We start from the raw sequence: 21,014 nt of genomic DNA, 5'->3' as shown, positions 1-21,014 counted from the left end.
ATCGCTGATAACAGCAGATATAGCCAGGTCGTGCAGCATCCAGGCTAATCAGAACCGCACACGTACTGTCTTGTTTAAAATCTCCCCCCACCCCCCCTACTCTCCGGCGGTTACTGCATCTCTCCCCCAGGAGCAAGGCCGGCATTTCGGCCTATTGAGGCGAGGGAGGAAGGGGAAGACTAGGCCGCCGGGCTAATTTTACCCAGTCAAACCTTCCCATACGTCGCTTCCGCGAATCCTTTATTCCCCCCGGCACCAGAAACGGCGATGACCTTCTCACAATGCGTGGCGAACATTTACCGCCGGCTATTTTTTTTCCCCCTCTTTAAATTATTCGTGCGGCGAAAGCAGGGATACCACCAATTCCAATGTAAAACCGAGGGATCAGCTTAGCAGGGGCACGGGGATGGGGCTGATTTAATATATTTAGGGGGGGGGGGGGGGTAAAAAAAATGAAGCCCCACTCACCAGCTTTCCACCGAGAGGATTTGTTGCAACGAGTCGGGAGCATGGCTGAACCCAGCTCCCTACCCCGCCGGCCCCCTCTTTCTCTCTCCCCCTTCAGCCAGCTCCAACCAAGCCTAATGGAGGAAGCAGTGACGCCTGCCGACAGACACTGGCGACGACCAATAGCGGCCACGGCAGCCGCCGAGCACTGGAGTGACTCTAAATATAAACGTTTTAAAAGCCTGCGCCCCCCACACCCACCACCCAACAAAACCCCCTGGAGCTTCCCATCAGTTAATACCGCACTCAACTCACTCTGCTCGGCCCACACTGACTGGGCAGTGAGGAGGGTGGGGGGCAGCAGTAAGTGACAATAGCACATGCACATCTATCTGGGTGTTTGACCAAACATCCGTCTTAACTTCGCATCAGAGAGACTCGACGGGCGTGTGGTGGATCATAATGGAGAGAGGCATTTCTCGTCTACCGGTGAACAGATAATGACTCGGAATATGGCAGATTGCATGTGGTGGGGGGTGTCAGTCCCCTGCCCTTGCCTCTGTCCCCCCCAATTGTCCAGCACCCCTATCTATGGTGACCAGTCAAGCCTTCGGCAAACACTGCAAGCAGCCACCGACCGATCTCCAGTCGTTTGGCCCGCTCACATTTTTTTTGCACTCATCGACAATTATGCTGGGCTGCTTGCTGCATGCAATGTGAGAGATGTCAACAGGTTGTCCTGACAACAATTGTATTTGCAGCCCCACCCCGCCAAATCCTGTAAATATGCACACCAAAGGGGTCATTTTAATATGCATTCTGCAGCTAAATATCAGACTTGCTTATTTATTTAAATGATTGAAGAGGCTGTGTTCTGTCTAGGGGGAGGTCAGCCAGTCCCCCCCCCCGGGCCGCTGCCAATCATCGGGGCACAATGGTGACCCCCAGCCAATGGGCGGGCGGCAGAGGGCGGGGCTAGTCCGCCATCACGTCAGAACGAGGCAGCGGGCGCCGGGCTCGAGCTCCGGCGGCCGCGCACGGCGGAACCTCCCTCAGGACTGCCCGGCCATTTAAAAAATAAAACCAAAATGCCCTCCCCCGCTACCACCCCGTCCCCTCGCTCAACCCGACACCAGCACGCGGTCGACCCACCTACCGACTGTCCGTGTGGGAACTCATCGAGCGGTTGAACAGGAAACCGACGCGCGAATAAAACTCAACCCCCTCCCCTCCTCCCTCGCTCGAAAACTATCGGGGGAAAAAACCCCACCCCCAACCAAACGCTGACCCGGCATCACCGCCCAGTGCTCTGCGTCATCGCGTCATTCCGTGATGGCGGGCGCAACACGCCGGCGCCATGACGTTTGGGGTTGGCTGTGTTCGCGCGCGGTTCCAGGGAATACAGTAGTGTGTTCATGTCACAATTCTGCATTGGGCGCTGGGAACTGGTGGTGGACGGTGGAGGGAGTGGTTAACATCTACATGCAGCAAGTTGGGGTATGAATTGTAAAAGTTATTTTCCCCTCTGCGAATCAATGCTCGATTAGTTAGATTACTTTTCTAAAGTTAAATTCGGTGCTTTTCCAAAGTGGCTTTCTTTTGTTGAACGATGTTTAGTAAAACCATTTACGTAGCTTTTTTTTTGTTGGTTAAAGTATTTTAAGTTTCATTTCGACATTTGCTGCTATAATTTACCAAAATGGTACGGAGAGTATGAAAGCGATGCGGTATGTTCAGATCTGTTAAGTTCGTTATGCATTGATTAAATGGCATGCATAGATACAATTACAGGTTTTACGTTTTTAGCCAATTCTGCAAATTGCTTCCTTTATGCTGGAAAAGATCCTGACAGGTTAGGTCGTGAGAATAGAACTGACATTGGCCTATTCCATTGAAAACGTAAAATTATTTTTCAATCAGATGGTGATGCAAATTGCTTTCTGTCAGAATACAGTTGCACTCTTTTTATGAGATTTTTTCTGATTTGATTTGATTTATTGTCACATGTATTAGTATACAGTGAAAAGTATTGTTTCTTGCATGCTACACAGACAATGCATACCGTACATAGGGAAAGAAGGAGAGACTGCAGAATATATTCTGTGAGAATATCTCCATCTCACTACAGCTAGGGTGTAGAAAAAAGATCAACTTAATACGAGGCAGGTCCATTCAAAAGTCTGATGGCAGTCGGAAGAAGCTGTTCTTGAGTCGCTTGGTACGTGACCTCAAACTTTGGTATCTTTTTCCTGACGGAAGAAGGTGGAAGAGAGTATGCCCAGGGTGTGTGGGGTCCTTAATAATGCTGGCTGCCTTTCCGAGGCAGCGGGAATTGAAGACCGAGTCAATGGATGGGAGGTTGGTTTGCATGATGGATTGGTCTAAATTCACAACTTTTTGTAGTTTCCTGTGGTCTTGGATAGAGCAGGATCCAAACCAAACTGTGATACAACCAAAAAGGCAGTTCACTTTGGGTCTTTTTATTGATACTCACATTTAACAAAATAAACTGCCATAATATACATCTATGTATATAATGGAGTACAGACAGGCAGTGATTGACACACAGGATGACCAGTAAGCACACAGAACAGCATCCAATCACCAGACAGGACACGACCACTATAAAGCCAGAGGGCACCAGTTTTCCCGCTCTCTCTCGGGACCCAGCCTCTGAGACAGTCAGAGTTCATGAGCTAGCCAGTTCAAACATCATGTGGTAGCTAGTAAGCCTGGTCAGGCTAGCATCAGGTCTCCAGTCAAGTCAGCATAGTGTCAACCCACAGTTGAACATGTATAATAGTTAGATGTTAAATAAAATCGTGTTGCATCTCATCAAGTGTTGGAAGTCTGTCTCTCGCTACACTGCATCAAACGCAGTCCACATCGACCCAGCCTGCCCAACACATCATGGTACCAGGTAGTGATGCTGAAAATTGACGGACATACCTTGAGTGAATCAGTGTTGACCAGCAAACAGCCATCCGGTGACATGGAAAAAGTCCGCCCTCCTCCGCAGCTCCGCATCACCGGCAACCTCGGTGCAAATTGGAAGATCTTCAAACAAAAGTTCTAACTCTATCTCAAAGCCACCGACCTCGAGGCTGCATCGGAAGCCAGGAAGATCGCACTATTCCTCTCCGCAGCCGGGAACCACGCCATCCACATCTACAACTCCCTTACATTCGCTGAAGGCGAAGACAAGACAAAATTTAAAACAGTCCTGCTGAAGTTCGACAGCCACTGCGACATCGAGGTGAATGAGAGCTTTGAAAGGTTCGTTTTCCAGCAGAGGCTTCAGGGTAAGGATGATCCTTTCCAGTCCTTTTTAACCCATCTCTGCATCTTCGCGCAGTCATGTCACTATGACTCGACAACTGATTCCATGATCCGGGATCAGATAGTTTTCGTGGTCCATTCCGATTCCCTTCGCCAGCAGCTCCTGAAAGTCAAGCAGCTCACCCTCCCCATCGCCATCGAAACATGCGTTCTCCATGAATATGCTAACAATCGGTACTCCCACATCAGGGCGGCAGAAACGGCAAAGCTAACCTCCCATGAGGCGGAACGGGTGCAGGCCATCGCACAAATGCAGGGCCTAAGTATTGACGAGAGAGGCCATTTCGCGCTTTCCCGGGCTCCTGCCCATGCGCGCCACGACTGAGGGGATGGCGCGACCGACGACCAGCCTGAGCAGGTGCGTACATCGTTCGACCGCACTGCACACGCGTGTTGGCGCACGGAACGCGCTGCCCAACACATCATAAGCTCCAACTATAAATACAATTACAGTACTTGGCAATCTCCCACATTATGAAAATTCCACAGACCAGTTAGACAATTAAGCCTATTTTTTGTTTTTACTAACTTATGGAATGAAAATGTCTAATTTTGTGGTGATTTTTCTGAATATAACTTTTAGACTGGGGATTAAAGTGATAATGCAAGATAAATGGGAAAAGCTGAGTTTGAGAGGTTGGTAAATAAATTTGAAGTTATTACCATTGAGAGGATGATTCATGTGCAGTTACAAGGTTTGAGTTATAAGGGCAAGAACCATAAACAGATGTGAATTATTATTGTAATTCCCATCTAAGATAAAGGTTGAAACACAGCTCGTGAACATGGGAAGTTCATGGGAACATGGAAAGTATCCATGTACTTTTCCAGTTTGCGAATTGTGGGTGATTGGTTTGAACCTTGATCTTGGGTGCTACACGTGTGTTACTTTGCAATGGGGATAGATTGAAGAGGAAATTCACCAGGATATTGCAGAGGCTGGAGTGTTACAGCAGTAAAGAGAGGCCGGTTAGGCTTGAGTTATTTTCCTTCGAGCAGAGAAGGTTGCGGGGGAGAACCTGATCAAGGTGCACAAAATTGAGGGACAGCGATAGTGTAGAGATAGGAAGACACTTTGCCATTTATAAATGGCCAATAACCAGGAGGCATGGATTTAAAGTAAGGGGCAGGAGATTTAGAAGGGTTTGAAGGAAAACCTTTTCACCCAGAAGGTAGTTAGAATCTGGAACTCACTGTCTGAAAAGGTGGTAGAGATGGAAGTTCTCAATATTTAAGTAGCATGCTGTAGCTTACAAGGCTTCAGAACGAGAACAAGTGCTGGAAAATGGGATTAGAATAGATAGGTGCTTGATGGCCAGCGCAGACACGAAAGGCCATGTTGAAGATGGCACATACTATTGCCACTGTGCGTTGGTGGTGGAGAGAATGAATGTTTAAGGTGGTGGATGGGGTGCTGATCAAGTGGGCTGCTTTGTCCTGGATTGTGTCAAGCTTCATGAGTGTTGTTGAAGTTGCACTAATCCCGTCAAATGGAGACTATTCTGTCACACCCGTGACTTGTACATTGTAAATGATGACTGGGCTTTAGGGAGTCACAAAGTGAGGTAATCACCAGAGAATTCTCAGCCTCTGACATACTGTCATAGCCACTGTATGTATATGGCTAGTTTATTCAGTTTCTGGTCAGTGATAACCCTCAGGATATTGACAGAAAAAGCAGTAGGCCATTCAGCCCTTCAAACCTGCTCCACCATTCAGTATGATCATGGCTGATGGTCTGCATTGACACTACACTGCCACGCTCTCCCCATACCCCTTGACACATTGGAATCTAGAAGTCAATGTATTTCCTTCTTAAATATTTTCAGTGACTTGGCTTCCACAGCTATCTGTGGTATGGAGTGACACAGATTCACCACCCTCTGAGTGAAGAAATGTCTCCTCATCTCAGTCCTAACTGGATTCTCCTGTATCCTGAGACTGTGACTCCTTTTTCAAGACCCCCCCCTCCCCCCGCCACCCCCCCAAGCCAGAGCAAAACACCCCTGCATCCACTTTGATCGTAGCAAATTCAGTGTTGGTAATGCCGTTGGGTGTCAAGGGCCGGTGGTTAAGATTCCCTCTTGTTGGAGATGGTGATTGCTTAGTACTTGTATGATGTTGTGGGTGTGAATGTTACTTAACACTTATCAGCCCAAGTCTGAATTGTCCAGGTTTTCCTACATATGGACAAAAACTTTCAGTATCTGAGGAGTTACAAACTACATTGAACTACTGTTCAAGCATCCCCACTTCTGACCTTATGCTGGGGAGACCATTGAAGCTGCTGAAGATGGTTAGGCCAAGGAAACTACCCTGAGGAACTCCAAAAGCAATAACCTGGGACTGAGATGATTAACCTCCAACAACCACAACCATCTTCCTTTGTGCTAGATATGATTCTAACCAATGGAGCGTTTTCCTTCCAATTCTCACTGACTTTAATTTTCCATTCTGATTTGGAAATGCTGCCCTTTTTGTCAAGATGTGGAGATGCCGGCGTTGGACTGGGGTGAGCACAGTAAGAAGTCTTACAACACCAGGTTAAAGTCCAACAGGTTTGTTTTGAATCACTATCTTTCAGAGCGCAGCCTCTTCATTAGGTGAGTCAATCTAGAGTACCTGTCCAGCAGTGGGGTGAATCGAATTGGCTAATGATTAGCACCTATGATTTAGTTGGCATGCTATTTTGGAAAAATGTATGGATTTGAAATATAAGGTCGGAAGTTTCCATATTTGTTGTGCATGTTCTGTGTAATTCATTGCCTATTCTTTTTCCCAAATGTGTCAATTGTAATTTCATGTACCATGACAGTTTGCATAATCTGCTATCTCTTTTGCGTCCTCCTGAAAAATGTTAATCAACAGCTGTTTGTTGTTGATCATGCTCCCCATTTGTACTTGCAAACTTAGATATAGCATCTATATATCCAGAGTTAATGTGCATCCTGCATCTGAAATTTGTGTTGTCATAATCAGCATTTCAAAATAACATGATTAACTTTATTCAAATTCTTGTAATGCTTGAACTGAAATATTTATTCAAAAGATACCGAATCTTCCAGAAAGGTGGATATGGGCGGCACAGTGATTAGCACTGCTGCCTCACAGCTCCAGGGTCCCAGGTTCAGTTCCGGCCTCAGGTCACTGTGTGGAGTTTGCATTTTCTCCCAGTGTCTGCGTGGATTTCCTCTGGTTTCCTCCCACAGTCCAAAGATGTGCAGGTTAGGTGGATTGGCCCTGCTAATTGAAATGAAAATCGCTTATTGTCACGAGTAGGCTTCAAATGAAGTTACTGTGAAAAGCCCCTAGTCGCCACATTCCGGCGCCTGTTCGGGAAGGCTGTTACGGGAATCGAACCGTGCTGCTGGCCTGCTTGGTCTGCATTCAAAGCCAGCGATTTAGCCCTGTGCTAAACAGCACCAGTGTCTTAGTGTCCAAAAGGTTAGGTGGGGTTACTGGGTTATGGGGATAGGCTGGAGGCGTGGGCTTAAGAAGGGTGCTCTTTCCAAGGGCCGGCAGGTGCAGACTCAATCCGCTGAATGACCTTCTGCAATGTAAATTCTATGATTGTTCTCTATGGACTTAATCATCACCCTGTACAAAATTATCATTACTTGAAGGTTATGAAGTTGCAATGTGTGTGGTTTCCCAGATGTGTCCACAGCATTAAAGATAAACTTTTTGGATTTATAACAACATTTATTTTTGTTGTAGTAATGAACATTTGTTCAGATACACCATTTTCTGTAATAGTAATACATAGCAAACCTATTGGCAAAATTGAAGCCATTGTGATTAATGGGCTTGTGGCAGTGTGGATAGAAAATTGACCAAGTGGCAGAAAACAGTTATGAGAAGTTTTTTAGATTGTGGACAATGAAGTGGTGTCCACCGAGTTAGCGTAGTTGGACTATTGCCATTTCTAATTAAATTAAATTAAAACTGTTCAGTAAGAAGCATTCAAACAAAAATTGAACTTAAGTCAGGAACAATTTTTGAGTGGCAAGAGCCCCACTTGCCAAATAAAACAGCCACTTGGCAGCAAAAGGTGAGAAATTTAAAAAAATAAATGAATTTAACAGTACCCAATTATTTTTTTCCAATTAAGGGGAAATTTAGCGTGGCCAATCCACCTACTCTGCACATCTTTAGGTTGTGCAGGTGAAACCCACGCAGACAAGGGGAGAATGTGCAAACTTCTCAGACAGTGACCCGGGGCCGGGATCACACCTGGGCCCTCAGCGCTGTGATGCAGCAGTGCTAACCACTGCGCTTTTGTGCCACCCAACAAAAGGGGAGAGATAATGTGAAACCAAAATAGGGAGCGTGCAAAAATGCTACAAATAGTGTAGATCGGGATGGATTTGAAGATGAGCGAAGGGAGCTTGCTGCAAAAAGAGAATATAGTACACAAGAGGAAATGGATAGCCAAGGGAAATGTGGGCCCGTCCAAAATAGATGTGGATAATTTGGCAAATGAAAAATAGTAAAACAGCAACTTGTCAATCTTGACAGTAGAGGAAGTGGTTAATATATCTGACAATGTAAGAAAACTACTGATGAACAAAGGACTAAATAATAATAACAACGATAATCGCTGATTGTCACAAGTAGGCTTCAAATGAAGTTACTGTGAAAAGCCCCTAGTCGCCACATTCCAGCGCCTGTTCGGGGAGGCTGGTATGGGAATTGAACCTGCGCTGTTGGCCTAGTTCTGCATTACATGTCAGCTGTTTAGCCCACTGTGCTAAACCAGCCCCAAAGTTCATGTAAGTAAGATAACAGTTCAGAAATAAAATATTGGTACAGCAACTGGCCGATTGAGGGCCTGATGGTTTAAATGCCAGGTTTTTAAAGTAAGTGAGTGAGCAAATTGAAGACGCATGAAATATACTATTCCAAAATATGCTCCATTCAGGAACTGCCACTTTTTAGATTGGAAAATTGCAAGTGTAGCACCATTATTTTTAAATCAGGTGAGTGAAACTAGTAAATAATGGACCTGTTGGTCTAATGTCTGCTGGGGAAAAATTATAATGAACAATAGAGTGGCTGAGCACTTGGGGCAATTTGAGCCAATTAAGGAGAGCCATCATGGGGTGTCACGGGTAGGTCATTGAATTTTTTGAAACAGTAACTCAAGTAATCGACCTGGGAATGCATATTCATGCAGTTTATATGAACCTCTGGGACCAGGTTAGGTCAGTTGGCTAGACAGCTGGTTCGTGATGCAGAGCCACGGCCAGAAGCGCGGGTTCAATTCCTGTACTGCCTGAGGTTATTCAGTGGTTAGCACTGTGGCTTTACAGCGCCAGTGTCTCGGGTTTGATTCCTGGCTGGGTCTCTGTCTGTGCGGAATCTGGATGTTCTCCCCGTGTCTGCGTGGGTTTCCTCTAGGTGCTCCAGTTTCTTCCCACTAGTCCCGAAAGACATGCTGTCAGGTGAATTGGATATTCTGAATTCAGAATGTGGCGACGAGGGGCTTTTCACAGTAACTTCATTGCAATGTAAGCCTACTTGTGACAAAGATTATTATTAAGGCCTGCCTTCTCAACCTTGCCCCCTCGCCTGCGGTGTGGTGAGCCTCAGATTAAATCACCACCAGTCAGCTCACCCCCTCAAAGCCTATGGTCATCTGGGATTGTGATGACTTTACCTATGAACCTCATGAAGTCAATCCATAATGTTCCACATTGGAATATGTTGAAACTCATGAATTGAAGGAAAACAATTGACCTGGTTAGGAGATTGTGTGTGAGGTGAAAGGCAGGTCGTAGAGATAATGGGTATTTGCGCGATTTGGAATTAAATGACATTGAGGTCACACAATAGATTTGCGCGGGGAACTCAACTATTTACTGTGCCATACTCAGGCTTAGCTAACACAATAAGAAACTGTCTCAAAAACACTCTTCTGAGCCCATCTTGCAGGCTATCTTTGCCGAACTGATTTATTCAGTATATAAGATTTCAGTGCCCATCTGAGAAGCCCCCATTATTTCTTCTCTCTTCAGCCAAGAGAAAGAACATAGAACATACAGTGCAGAAGGAGTCTGCACCGACCCACTGGAGTCCTCACTTCCACACTATCCCTGTAACCCAATACCCCCTCCTAACCTTTTTGGTCACTGAGGGAAATTTATCGTGGCCAATCCACCTAACCTGCACGTCTTTGGACTGTGGGAGGAAACCAGAGCACCCGGAGGAAACCCACGCAGACACGTGGAGAACGTGCAGACAGTGACCCAGCGGGGAATTGAACATGGGACCCTGGTGCTGTGTTGCCTGCCCAATGCCAGGGTTCGAGACATCCACTCAGGGCTGGAGAGGAACTCAACTCTCACTTGGGAGAGGGAGCATCCAGTTGTTGTGGTCCACATGTGTACCAATGATATAGATAAGATTAGGAAAGAGGTTCTGCAAGGTGAGTATCAGCAACTTGGGACTAAATTGAAAAGCAGAACCTGAAAGCTCTGGGCCTGGAGCAAATTGTAATACGGTAAAAAAGATTAGGGAATTGAATGCGTGGTTTTGAGAATTTGGAAAAATCAAGATTAAAAAGTGAAATTGGATAAAGCTAAAATAATAAAGAGGTTTTGATATGAGAATTGGCAGACCAATTAGAAAAGTGAGTAGTGGAAAACTCGGGGAGAACAATGGGATGTAGAAGAGGTAACTTCAAAGTGGAGGGATAAGGGACTTGACACGTATGCTAAAAAGCTGCGTTCACAGGATAAGTAACATCATATCAAGAGCACAATAACTGCAGAATGGGACACAGTAGCAGCAGCTACCATCACAGCCTCACCCAGCTGGAGAGAACTGTCTCCCCTGAAAACAAATTATAGTGAGTGGGCAGCCAGTTAAAATCCAGAACTCGAACCGAGAGATGACACCTTGGCTGAAACTGAAGACAGATTTCCCAAACGTCGACAAATACCTGTGTGTGGTAATTATCTGCTGGATTTAGCTCATAGAGTTATATAATATTGGATATTGTTGGGAACAAGGGGGTCTGAGAGTTCATGAAAAGGAAAGGGGTAATTTTGTGTCTGCCTGGCCATCAGTGTAAGTGTATTTTAGTCCTTGTTGTGTGTTTGCCTTTTAAGTTAAGAAATATTCTTTATTATTTGATTACAAAATGAGGGGACTATTCCTCCTTGGCTTGCATATCTTTTCTCACAATATACCAAATTGAAAATAAGCATCCCTAAGCGATGTTCCTAGTTACCCTTCTGGGTTTTGGGATACCCTCCCATTTAACATCAGTGGAGTTCTTAAAAATGACTCAAAGATTGATGTGGAAGAGGGTTTCTATTCATGGGCCATTGTGAGGGAAGATGTGGAAAATTAAAGGAATAGGACGAGGCAAGAGGGCAAGGCAGCAGTGAGCAATGAGAGCGTAACAGGAAGGGACAAATCAGGCAAACCTAAGAGCGACAGCAGATAAGACCAGAGTTTGCAATAGATGGTAAAAAGACCAAATTAATAACTTTCTATCCAAATGTTGATAGCATCTGCAACAGAAGAGGTGAATGTCACCTCAAATAGAAGTAAATATGTATAACCTGATGGCCAATACAGAGACGTGGGTTTACAGGAAACAAATAATGAGGCCTTCTAACAAAGGCACAGCATTATTATCATGATAGGAGATATTAGGAACTTGGGTCCAGAAATGGGATCCAAGATGCAGCAAGCAATTTAGGGGTTAAACAGACTGAGAGAAGAGACTTCTAGCAGCAAAGTCAGAGGAATGCACCCACAGCCTGAGTTACTTTGTCCCATTGAGACGTAACCTCGTTAGTGGGAATACAGAGGATGCCCCAGGTAAACCAGGATGATCCACTCAAGGTCCGTATCATTCGGGATAACCTTGTTTGACCAGCCATTATCCCTTCAAGAATCTGATGACCAATGGAAAGTTTGTTGCATATGAATGGTACAGCTCTGTTGTTTTGTAGAAACGGAAGTGGGAAATCAGACAGCCAAGATAATGATAGTGGATGTAACCCTGGCCACCTCGGGGAGATCCTTTGAGGGGGTGAGCGGAGCCCAGAGAGAGAGACAGAAACAATGCTGTTCTGAACAGTTACAGGAAGAAGACTGGAAATCAATCAGAGAGGTCATGAAAGTTGCATCTGAGGCAGGCTTTGTGGAAGAGTTCTGAACAAATGTCCCTCACAGAAAATAATTGCTTTGTAAATGCAAGTGTTGCCTTGGCCTGTCTGTAAGCGGCATGAGAATGGCATGGTTATTGAAAGTGATGTTTAATGGGAACTAGTGTGTCATGGGTAAGAAACTACATGTAATCTGTTAGTGTAAGAGCTGAGAAGTGAAAGTTTATAAAATGTTTATAAAATAACCAAACCCTACTTGTATCATCACTCTTTGAAGAAATCGGTCTTTCTGTATCTCATTAAAACTTTAAAAAGTTTTGGCATCTGGTCCATTCTCGTAACCACTGTTGAGAACTGACCAGGTGTCCATAACAAGGTTGTAGCTGGACACTTAGAAAATCTTAATGCAATTAGTGGAGGCTTTGTGAATGGGAAATCATATTTGAATAATTTAGTAGAGTTTTTGAATAAGTAACAAGCAAGGTAGAAGTCGTGTTCATGGATTTTCAAAGGGTATTTGATAAGGTGTGACATCAAAGGTTACTACACAAGATAAAGTAACATAGTTTAGAGGTAAAATGTGCAGACTCAATGGACCAAAGGGCCTCTTCTGTGCTGAATTATTCTGTGATTCTGTTTAACGTATTAGCATGGATAGAGGCTTGGTTGGCCAACAGGAAGCAGAGAGTAGGGATCAATGGGTCATTTTCAGATTGGCAAGTTGTGTCCACTAGAGTGCCACAAGAATCAGTACTGAGACCTCAACTATTTACAATCTATTTAAATGACTCGAATGAAGGGACCAAATGTACGGTTGCTAAATCTGCAACGACACAAACATAGACAGAAAAGTACATAAGCTGCTGCATCAAAGGTTACACCACAAGGATAGGAAACCACCTGGATGTTCCCCTCCCAAGTCATTCACCATTCTGACTTGGAAATATATTACTTCCTTCGCTGCTACTGGGTCAAAATCCTGGAACACCCTTCCCAGCAACTCTGTGGATGTACCTACAACACATAGACTGTCGCAGTTCAAGAAAGCTGCTCACCACCACCGTCTCAAGGACAATTGATTCTATAATTGGGGATGGGCAGTAAATTCTGACCTAGTCAGTGGTGTCCACATCCCACGAATGAATCAAAAAAAAATTGGGAAGGATATAAAAAGTCTACAAAGAGATGGAGATAGGTGAAGTGAGTAAGCATATAATGTGGGATGTTCTATGTGAACTTGTCCGCTTTGGCAGGAAGAATAGAAAAGCAGGATATTATTTAAATAGAGAAAGATGCAACACTCAGTGGTACAAAAGGATCTGGATGTCCTGGTACATGACTGTCAAAACGTTGGTGCAGGTACAGCAAGTGATTAGAAAGGCATGTGCAATGTTGTTTGTTTCAAGGGGAATGCAATATGCAAGGAGCAAGGTTTTGCTCCAGTTATATAGGGCATTGATAAGACGACATCTGGAGTACTGTGTTGTTTTGGTCCCCTTACATGTAAAAGGATGTGATGGCATTAGAAGCAGTTCAGCGGAGGTTCATTCGATTGATTCCTGGGATGAAGGGATAATTGTCTCAGGAGAAAAGGTTCAGCAAGTTGGGCTTATACTCATTGTATTTTCGCAGAACGGGAAGATGGAGGCTGGGAGGGACAGTTTAAAAATAAGGGGTGTCTCATTTAAGACAGATAAGGGTCATTGGTCTGTGGAATTCCCTTCCCCAAAGAGCTGTGGAAGCCGTGTCCTTGAATATTTTTAAGGCTGAGGGGGTTGCGAACAAAGTAGCATTGAAGCCACAACCAAATCAGCCTTGACCATGCCAAATCGTGGAGAAGGTTCAGGGAGGCCAATGGCCCACTCTTAATTCGTATGTAATAAGGAGCCATATATCCAAATTTGCATGATAATACAAAGATTGGCAGAATAATAAGTATAGCAGGCATGAACATAAAATTGCAAAGGGGCAGAATGGGCATAACTGTGGCAGATGGATTTAAGGAAGGTTAAGTGGAGATCATCATTCATTTTTTAAAAATAAATTTAGAATACCCAATTCATTTTTCCAATTAAGGGGCAATTTAGCGTGGCCAATCCACCTAGCCTGCATGTCTTTGGGCTCTGGGGGCAAAACCCACGCAAACACGGTGAGAATGTCCAAACTCCACACGGACAGTGACCCAGAGCCGTGACGGAACCTGGGACCTTGCTGCCATGAGGCAGCAGGGCGAACCCACTGTGCCACCGTGCTGCCTGGAGATCATCATTCGTGTTGTCTAAAAAATTATATTTGCAAGTATTTTTCAAAATGGTGATAAGTCAAGACAATACAAGTCCCAAGATATTTTGGGTCCATGCAGAGATTACTTAAATATAATGTTCGGATACAAAACAATAATCAGGAAGTTTGAGGGAATGTTAACTTTTATATCTGACTGTGAAGGGGGGAGACCTTGATTAATTCACATCAGGAGTACTGTACTGGGTATAGTATGGGCATTGCATGTTGGGACATATTAGTCTTAAAGAAGTGCAAGGTGGACCTGCCTGAATGTCACCAGATCTCTTGGGGTTAAAAGTGAGGCAAGATTGCATGAATTAGGCTTATACTCCCTGTGTTACAGAATTTTAAGGGGCCATTTGATTGTGCTTATATAATGTTACAATTCTGAGGTTTGTAATATATGTTGGAACAGTGATGTATATTTTGGGCAAATGAAGTGTGTTATGTGATCTGTTCTGTAGTCTGCCAGACAGTAAACCTGGGTGGTTCGATTGTTAGGGGTCCAAGGAAGGCTCAGATTCTTTTACAGAGAAGAAGATGCAAGGTAATCACTTGCGTACAATGCAACAGTCTCTGAGTTTACAATGAGTAGACTGAGTCCTCCAAAGTACAGGAAGTGTGTTAAAAGTACCAGGGTGAAAATAGTTCTGGTGTGAACTATTGATTTAAGATGAAGGGAGTTATGGGCAAGGAGAGCTTATTAGCATTTCTGACGAGATACAAGGCTAATGTGTTTCACTTTGCCATGGGGAAGCGGGTAGAGGAAACAATTTTTTGAAATCCAGTTGCAGGCTTCCTTACACATAGCACAGCAGCATTTTGGTCAGCAGAGAGAAGAGGCTGTTTGGCTTTGTGAGCCATTGTAGTCAGGTGGGAAAGAGATGATCTCTGTCAAATAGATGCATCCAACAACCACCTCGAGGTTTGCAGTAGATTTGTTCTGGTAAGCAGGTGGGAGGGGGAAGAAGAATTAGTAGAACAGGCTTACTGCTGATGATGGATTTCAGGAACTCGCTGAAACGGAGGCAAGTGTCAGACAGTTCCTCGTGTTATGCCCACTAAAGATATCATTCCTAACTCTCAAGATACAATATTTTTTTTTTCCAGAAGCAAGTTCTTAAAATATAAATGACCATGGGTGGAATGCCTTCTCTTGAATGAACATATCAAGACCAAACAAAATTGTGGAATTATTACCAGGCGCTGGAGTGTGGCGACTGGGGACTTTTCACAGTAACTTCATTGCAGTGTTAATATAAGCCTACTTGTGACAATGATGAAGATAATATTAACCATAATCAACTTAGCCATAGCCTGACCTGCAAATCCATAGACTTCGAACGTTCATTCACTTCCAAAGAATCTTGAGAAAGAACCTAAACATGCCTGCACCATGTACACATTTAAAGCACTCAATCTGAACATGATTTGCTTCTTGTATTCTGCTAATAATCTAGCTGCATGCTTCATTCTCTAGAATCCACCTTAATTTGTGTGCATGAGAAAGTGAGTGTTTTTCATTGCTTTTCCATTTCTGGGTTTCGTAAGAATAAATGTTATCTTCTGATTTAAACTTGCCTGACAGCCTGCTTGGTGCCGATTACTACAAATGACGCCGCTAAAATGGTCAAACATTCCTGAACATATACCTTGTTACGGACACCCAAAAGGTGTGGGAAATACGTGAAAAAATTATCCCACCATCTCCGCTCTGTCTGTAACACTCCGATGTTACTACTCAACGAAATTGGGATGTGGGAACTCATTGGGAGCACAGAGCAACTGTGTGGACTGTTTGCTGTTAAGGATTGTAGTTCTGTAGATTTTGTAATATGTAGCAAAGAAGGGAAATATTTGAAGTTATCAGTAGCCTACAAAAAGAAAACAGCATTTTGCCAATAGTGCTTTTAATGAAAACATGGATTCTTGCTTTTTTCAACCAACAACTGGAAGTTTGAATCTCTTTTTAAAAGTTATTTGTCATAAGAATTAGAAAGGAATTGATGGGGTAGATTGAAAAGCTCTCTCTGTGGGGAATTCTGAACCAAAAGGACGTAGCCTTAAAATCAGCACCAGACCATTCAGATGAGATGTTTGGAAATACTTTTCATGCAAAGGTGGTAGAAATCTCATACACTCTTTGAAAGAAGGAGGGATATGGAGCCAAAACAAACTGAGACAAGCTATGATTTCACTGATTTGAGGAAACAATTCAAGTGGCTAATTGGCTTACTCCTGTTCCTATGTTCCTTTGATAACTTGAACCTGGCTACGGAGCATATTTTCAAGTTTGCAATTGACATGAAACACAAAAAGTAGCATGCTGCGAAGAGAACAGTAAGGTGATCAGGCTGACCGAGACTGACCAGTGAAATGGGCAAACTCGTGAAATTTAATTTAAAATTAGATGAAATGAAATGAAATGCAAAGTACAGTAATGTGAAGTGATCCATTTTGGTCAGAAGAATGGGGAGGGACGATATGAATGAAATTGTACAATTTGAAAGGGATACAGGAACAGGGTCCCACTGAGGGTGGATAAAGATTAATCTTTGGCATAACGGGTTGAGAGGATGTTTAGAAATGCTTAATTTTAATTCTTTTACGGGATGCGGGAATCACTGTCTAAAGCAATGGACAGGAAAAAGTCTTCACAGAACAACGGTGGAAAATTATACCCTGATATGTCGCACTTGGTTTCAGCCAATCTTCTCCAAAATAACTCTAAATACAATCAGCTGGTCTCAAAAATTAGCTGAGTTCCCAAACTTCAACTTTAGGCCAAACATCCTCTGTTACCAATGTTGACAGGATCGCACAGGTTGGTGAAGTCAAAACTAAGTCACAGAGCCATTCCTTGCTGAAAAAGCTTATTGACTTTTTTCAGTGTCTGCACTCCACACACCTCCACTGAGTGTCCCGGCTATCCCCTAATTATATACATGCAAATACCCATCACCTGTTTCCCTTAACACCATAATTGACATTAACAAATCGTAACAATGTAGTTGACATTAACAAACTGTAATATAATTGACATTATGAAACCGTAACAGTGTAATTTATAAGAATTATTGAATTGGGAACAGTGAATTGTCAGGACTAACTGCTCTTCTTGCACCTATATTTGTGATTACAACTCACTGAAATATGGGAATATGTCAAGTACTTCAGCTTTCTAATGTGAAATAAAGCTCCGTTTCTGATTCCAAGTTCAGTGGCTACCACCTTAGCACTATTTTAAGGCATTAAAATTTAAAAATCATACCACGTCACTCAAGAAACAAAAGTCTACATACTAACAATACAGTAAGAAGTCTTACAACACCAGGTTAAAGTCCAACAGGTTTATTTTGAATCACTAGCTTTCGGAGCATAGCTCCTTCAGCAGGCAATATCTCAAAAGAGAAGGGTGGAAAGAGAAGAAAGGCATGGGTAAGGTGATAGGAAGTGATGGAAAAACAGTCAATTTATAATATGACAATCAAACTGGGTTGATACATTCCTTGAGGCTAATTGGCACTGATTACACCGTTACAGAATCTGAACAAGTAACAAAGTAAAGAAGCACCATGCACTTCACATACATGTATGTTCGATAGTTACAAGGAGCAGATTATGACCGATCAAGGGATGATTGAATGTGAACAAAATAAGACTGAAGCACAGGGCACAGGATAAGGCTATTTATCTCATGGACAACTGTCCAGAGTTGTAATTAGAATAACATGCATGCCAGTAGTTGCCATTGAATGGAGGCATTCCACCATTGTAGGGCAAGCAGGAAAAGCTACCGACAAATACTAACATTGGCTGAATGTGCAAGATGAGGGACAGAAGGTAAGAAAGATTGGCAAAATGAGTTAGAGATGAGGAACGCCAGAAAACGACAAGTTCTGAGAGTGGATCAGGAAGTGATCACGGCTCTAGGAAAAGATAACGGACCTGTGAAAGGGACCCTGAACGTAGCAGGGAGAGATTGTGGAACAATGGTCTGGAAAGCGTCATCGGGTGCGTAGACGTCTCTGTTTGACAATAGCAAGTATCATTGAACAGGCGAGGAATGCCACTTGAAGTAAAAGCCATTATAATCAAGAGGTTGAGTGACTAATAATAAATTAGAAGATAAATTTATAATGGATGCCAAACTGAGCTGGAAAGAATTTTGTGTGTACATCAAACTAACAGACAGTGGACAACCAACCTGTTTGCTCAGGCGGATATGCACTGAAAAGGTGGCACGTGTAATATAGGTTAAGTAATGGCTCAAGGTTTCAAAGAAAGATTTGGTGATCAAGATATCAGAATGGACTTCCTGACTGCAGGAAAAGTGAGGTTGCAAATTTTCTTGGCACTTTCAGCAACATATTCCTGGGAATATAAATGGCTTGATGTTAAAGCTGCTTCTGTGCAGGGTGAGAAATTTAGAAAGGAAGTGATTTTGAAACCACCAAAATAAGCTGAAATTAAATGAGTGTTTATGGGTTGAAAGATGTCACTGATATGATATTTTTCAATTCGGTCTTTACTACTGAAAATGGTTTGTATTCAGCTGAAGGCAGAAGCAGGAATGTTGTAATGGTATCACAAGGAAAAACTAGCAGGCATCTTTTCATCCATGTTGATGATTTTCTGTGGAGAGGTTCTGCAGAATTGAGCAATGGACAATAGGTAATTTGAGGATGGAAGTCAGGCTTTGGGGGGGGGGGGGGGGGGGGGGGGGCTTATAAATATATAGGGCCAAACATTAAGCAAAATGAGTCCGAAGTGACCTTGAATCAACAATCTTGCTTAGAAATTGCATCTCAATAAATCGGGCTAGGTCCTCACAGACAGGATCTTACATTCAAGGGAAAAAAAGACCAATTAAGAAATTTGATTGGATGGTTGAACTGGTTATGCCCTCCGAGAAGATCTGATGCCAGTTGTGGTGTGTGGGAACTGAGTGCCTTGATGAAACGTGCTACAGTTGTGGAAGTTGTAAGAGCAAACAAAGCATTCATAGTAATGCATGCTCGTTTCCAGACTTCGGTAATCCAGAATATATATGGTTAGTCATTTTCATTGATGCATCATGGTACCAATTTTCCAGATAGATATTCGAGCACAGTAGGATTCATCCTATCATTGGTGGAGGGAAAATAATACAAGTCAGTTAACCTGGGAAGCAACGAAACTTAAAAAAGTAGTTATGAGCATCGTGGATGCCGAACCAGTGTCGTTTGTAGAAGCAATAAATATGGGGGTGTATATGGGGGTAATCCGAATGAAGGAGAAATCTGAGATAATTTTGCTCATAAAGTACTATGTTGAAAATGCTGATTCGACAAAGGGAGCCACTGACAAAAGGTCGGCAGTAGGTAAATTATTGGAGAGAATTCTCAAGGACATGATTTATATCCATTTGGAAACAAATGGACTCATTCGCGATAGACAGCATGGTTTTGTGAAGGGGAGGTCGTGCCTCACTAACTTGATTGAGTTTTTTGAGGAAGTGACAAAAATGATTGATGAGGAGAGGGCGGTGGATGTTGTTCACATGGACTTCAGTAAAGCCTTTGACAAGGTGCCTCATGGCAGACAGGTCCAGAAGGTGAAGTCACACGGGATCAGAGGTGAGGAGGCAAGGTGGAGGCAGAACTGACTCGGTCACAGAAGGCAAAGGGCAGCAGTAAAAGGGTGTTTTTCTGAATGGAAGATCGTGACTAGTGGTGTTCCACATGGATCTGTGCTGGAGCCTCTGTTGTTTGTAGTATACATAAATGATTTGGAGGAAAATGCAGATGATCTGATTAGTGAGTTTGCGGATGACACCAAGGTTGGTGGAGTTGGAGATAGTGTTGAGGATTGTCCAAGGATACAGCAGGACATAAGTTGGAGACCTGGGCACAGAAATGGCAAATGGAGTTTAATCCAAACAAATGTGAGGTGATGCATTTTGGTAGGCCTAACATAGAGGGGAAATATACCGTAAATGGCAAAGTCTTTGGAATATAGAAAGTCAGAGAGATCTTGGCATGCAGGTCCACAGATCTTTGAAAGTGGCAACACAAGTGGACAATGTAGCCAAGAAAGCATATGGAATGCATGTCTTCATTGGACGGGGCATCGAGTATAAAAACTGGCAAGTCATGCTGCAGTTGTAGAGAACGTTGGTAAGGCCGCACTTGGAATATTGCACACAATTCTGGTTGCCACGCTACCAGAAGGATGTGGGGGCTTTGGAGAGGGTGCAGAGGAGGTTTATCAGGATGTTGCTTGGTCTGGAGGGTGTTGGCTATGCAGAGAGGCTGAATAGTTTCGGACTGTTTTCAGTAGTACGATGGAGGTTGAGGGGTGACTGATAAGAGGTCTACAAGATTGAGGGGCAAGGATAGAGTGGATGGGCAGGAACTCTTTCCCAGGGAGGAGGGGTCAGTCACTAGGGGGCATAGGTTTAAGGTCCATGGGACAAAGTTTAGAGGAGATATGCACGGCAGGTATTTTACACAGAGGGTGGTCAGTGCCTGGAACGTGTTGACAGGGAAGCTTGTGGAAGCAACTACATTAACGGCATTTAAAAGGCATCTTGACAAATAAATGGATAGGATGGCTATAGAGGGATATGGCACTAGGAAGTGCTGAGGGTTTTGGTCAAAGCTGGTATGATCAGTACAGGCTTAGAGGGCCAAAGGGTGTATTTCTATGCTGTATTGTTCTTTGTTCTCAACAGGTTTAATTTAAAGAAAATCGAGAAATCTGGCAATGTCTTATCAATTACGTTGTTGGGTGAATTGCACATTACTGTGTGAATATCCCAATCTTTAAGTTTAAATATTA

General features: G+C 43.5%; 2 protein-coding genes across 21 annotated transcripts in view; one reads left to right on the top strand and one right to left on the bottom strand.

Moving 5' to 3' along the window:
• LOC119962070 (R3H domain-containing protein 1-like) overlaps positions 1 to 1,716 on the bottom strand; it is a 189,645-nt gene extending 187,929 nt beyond the window's left edge. For 14 of the 19 annotated variants that reach the window (XR_005459796.1, XR_005459797.1, XR_005459798.1 and 11 more), the window contains exon 1: positions 469 to 615. The gene's annotated coding sequence lies outside the window, so the exon portion shown is untranslated. Of the gene's footprint in view, positions 1 to 468; positions 617 to 1,603 lie in introns of those variants that run through there. The other 5 variants (XR_005459795.1, XM_038789918.1, XM_038789919.1 and 2 more) reach the window with 3 other exon arrangements.
• Positions 1,717 to 1,764: 48 nt separating this feature from the next.
• Positions 1,765 to 21,014, top strand: part of zranb3 (zinc finger, RAN-binding domain containing 3) — a 214,496-nt gene continuing 195,246 nt past the window's right edge. For both annotated transcript variants that reach the window (XM_038789900.1, XM_038789899.1), the window contains exon 1: positions 1,765 to 1,944. The gene's annotated coding sequence lies outside the window, so the exon portion shown is untranslated. The remainder of the gene's footprint in view (positions 1,945 to 21,014) is intronic.

This window comes from Scyliorhinus canicula, chromosome 2 (assembly GCF_902713615.1).
Source record: "Scyliorhinus canicula chromosome 2, sScyCan1.1, whole genome shotgun sequence".
Taxonomy (NCBI): domain Eukaryota; kingdom Metazoa; phylum Chordata; class Chondrichthyes; order Carcharhiniformes; family Scyliorhinidae; genus Scyliorhinus; species Scyliorhinus canicula.
Note: the sequence above shows the minus strand (reverse complement) of the source record. Positions and strands in the feature narration are given on the sequence as shown.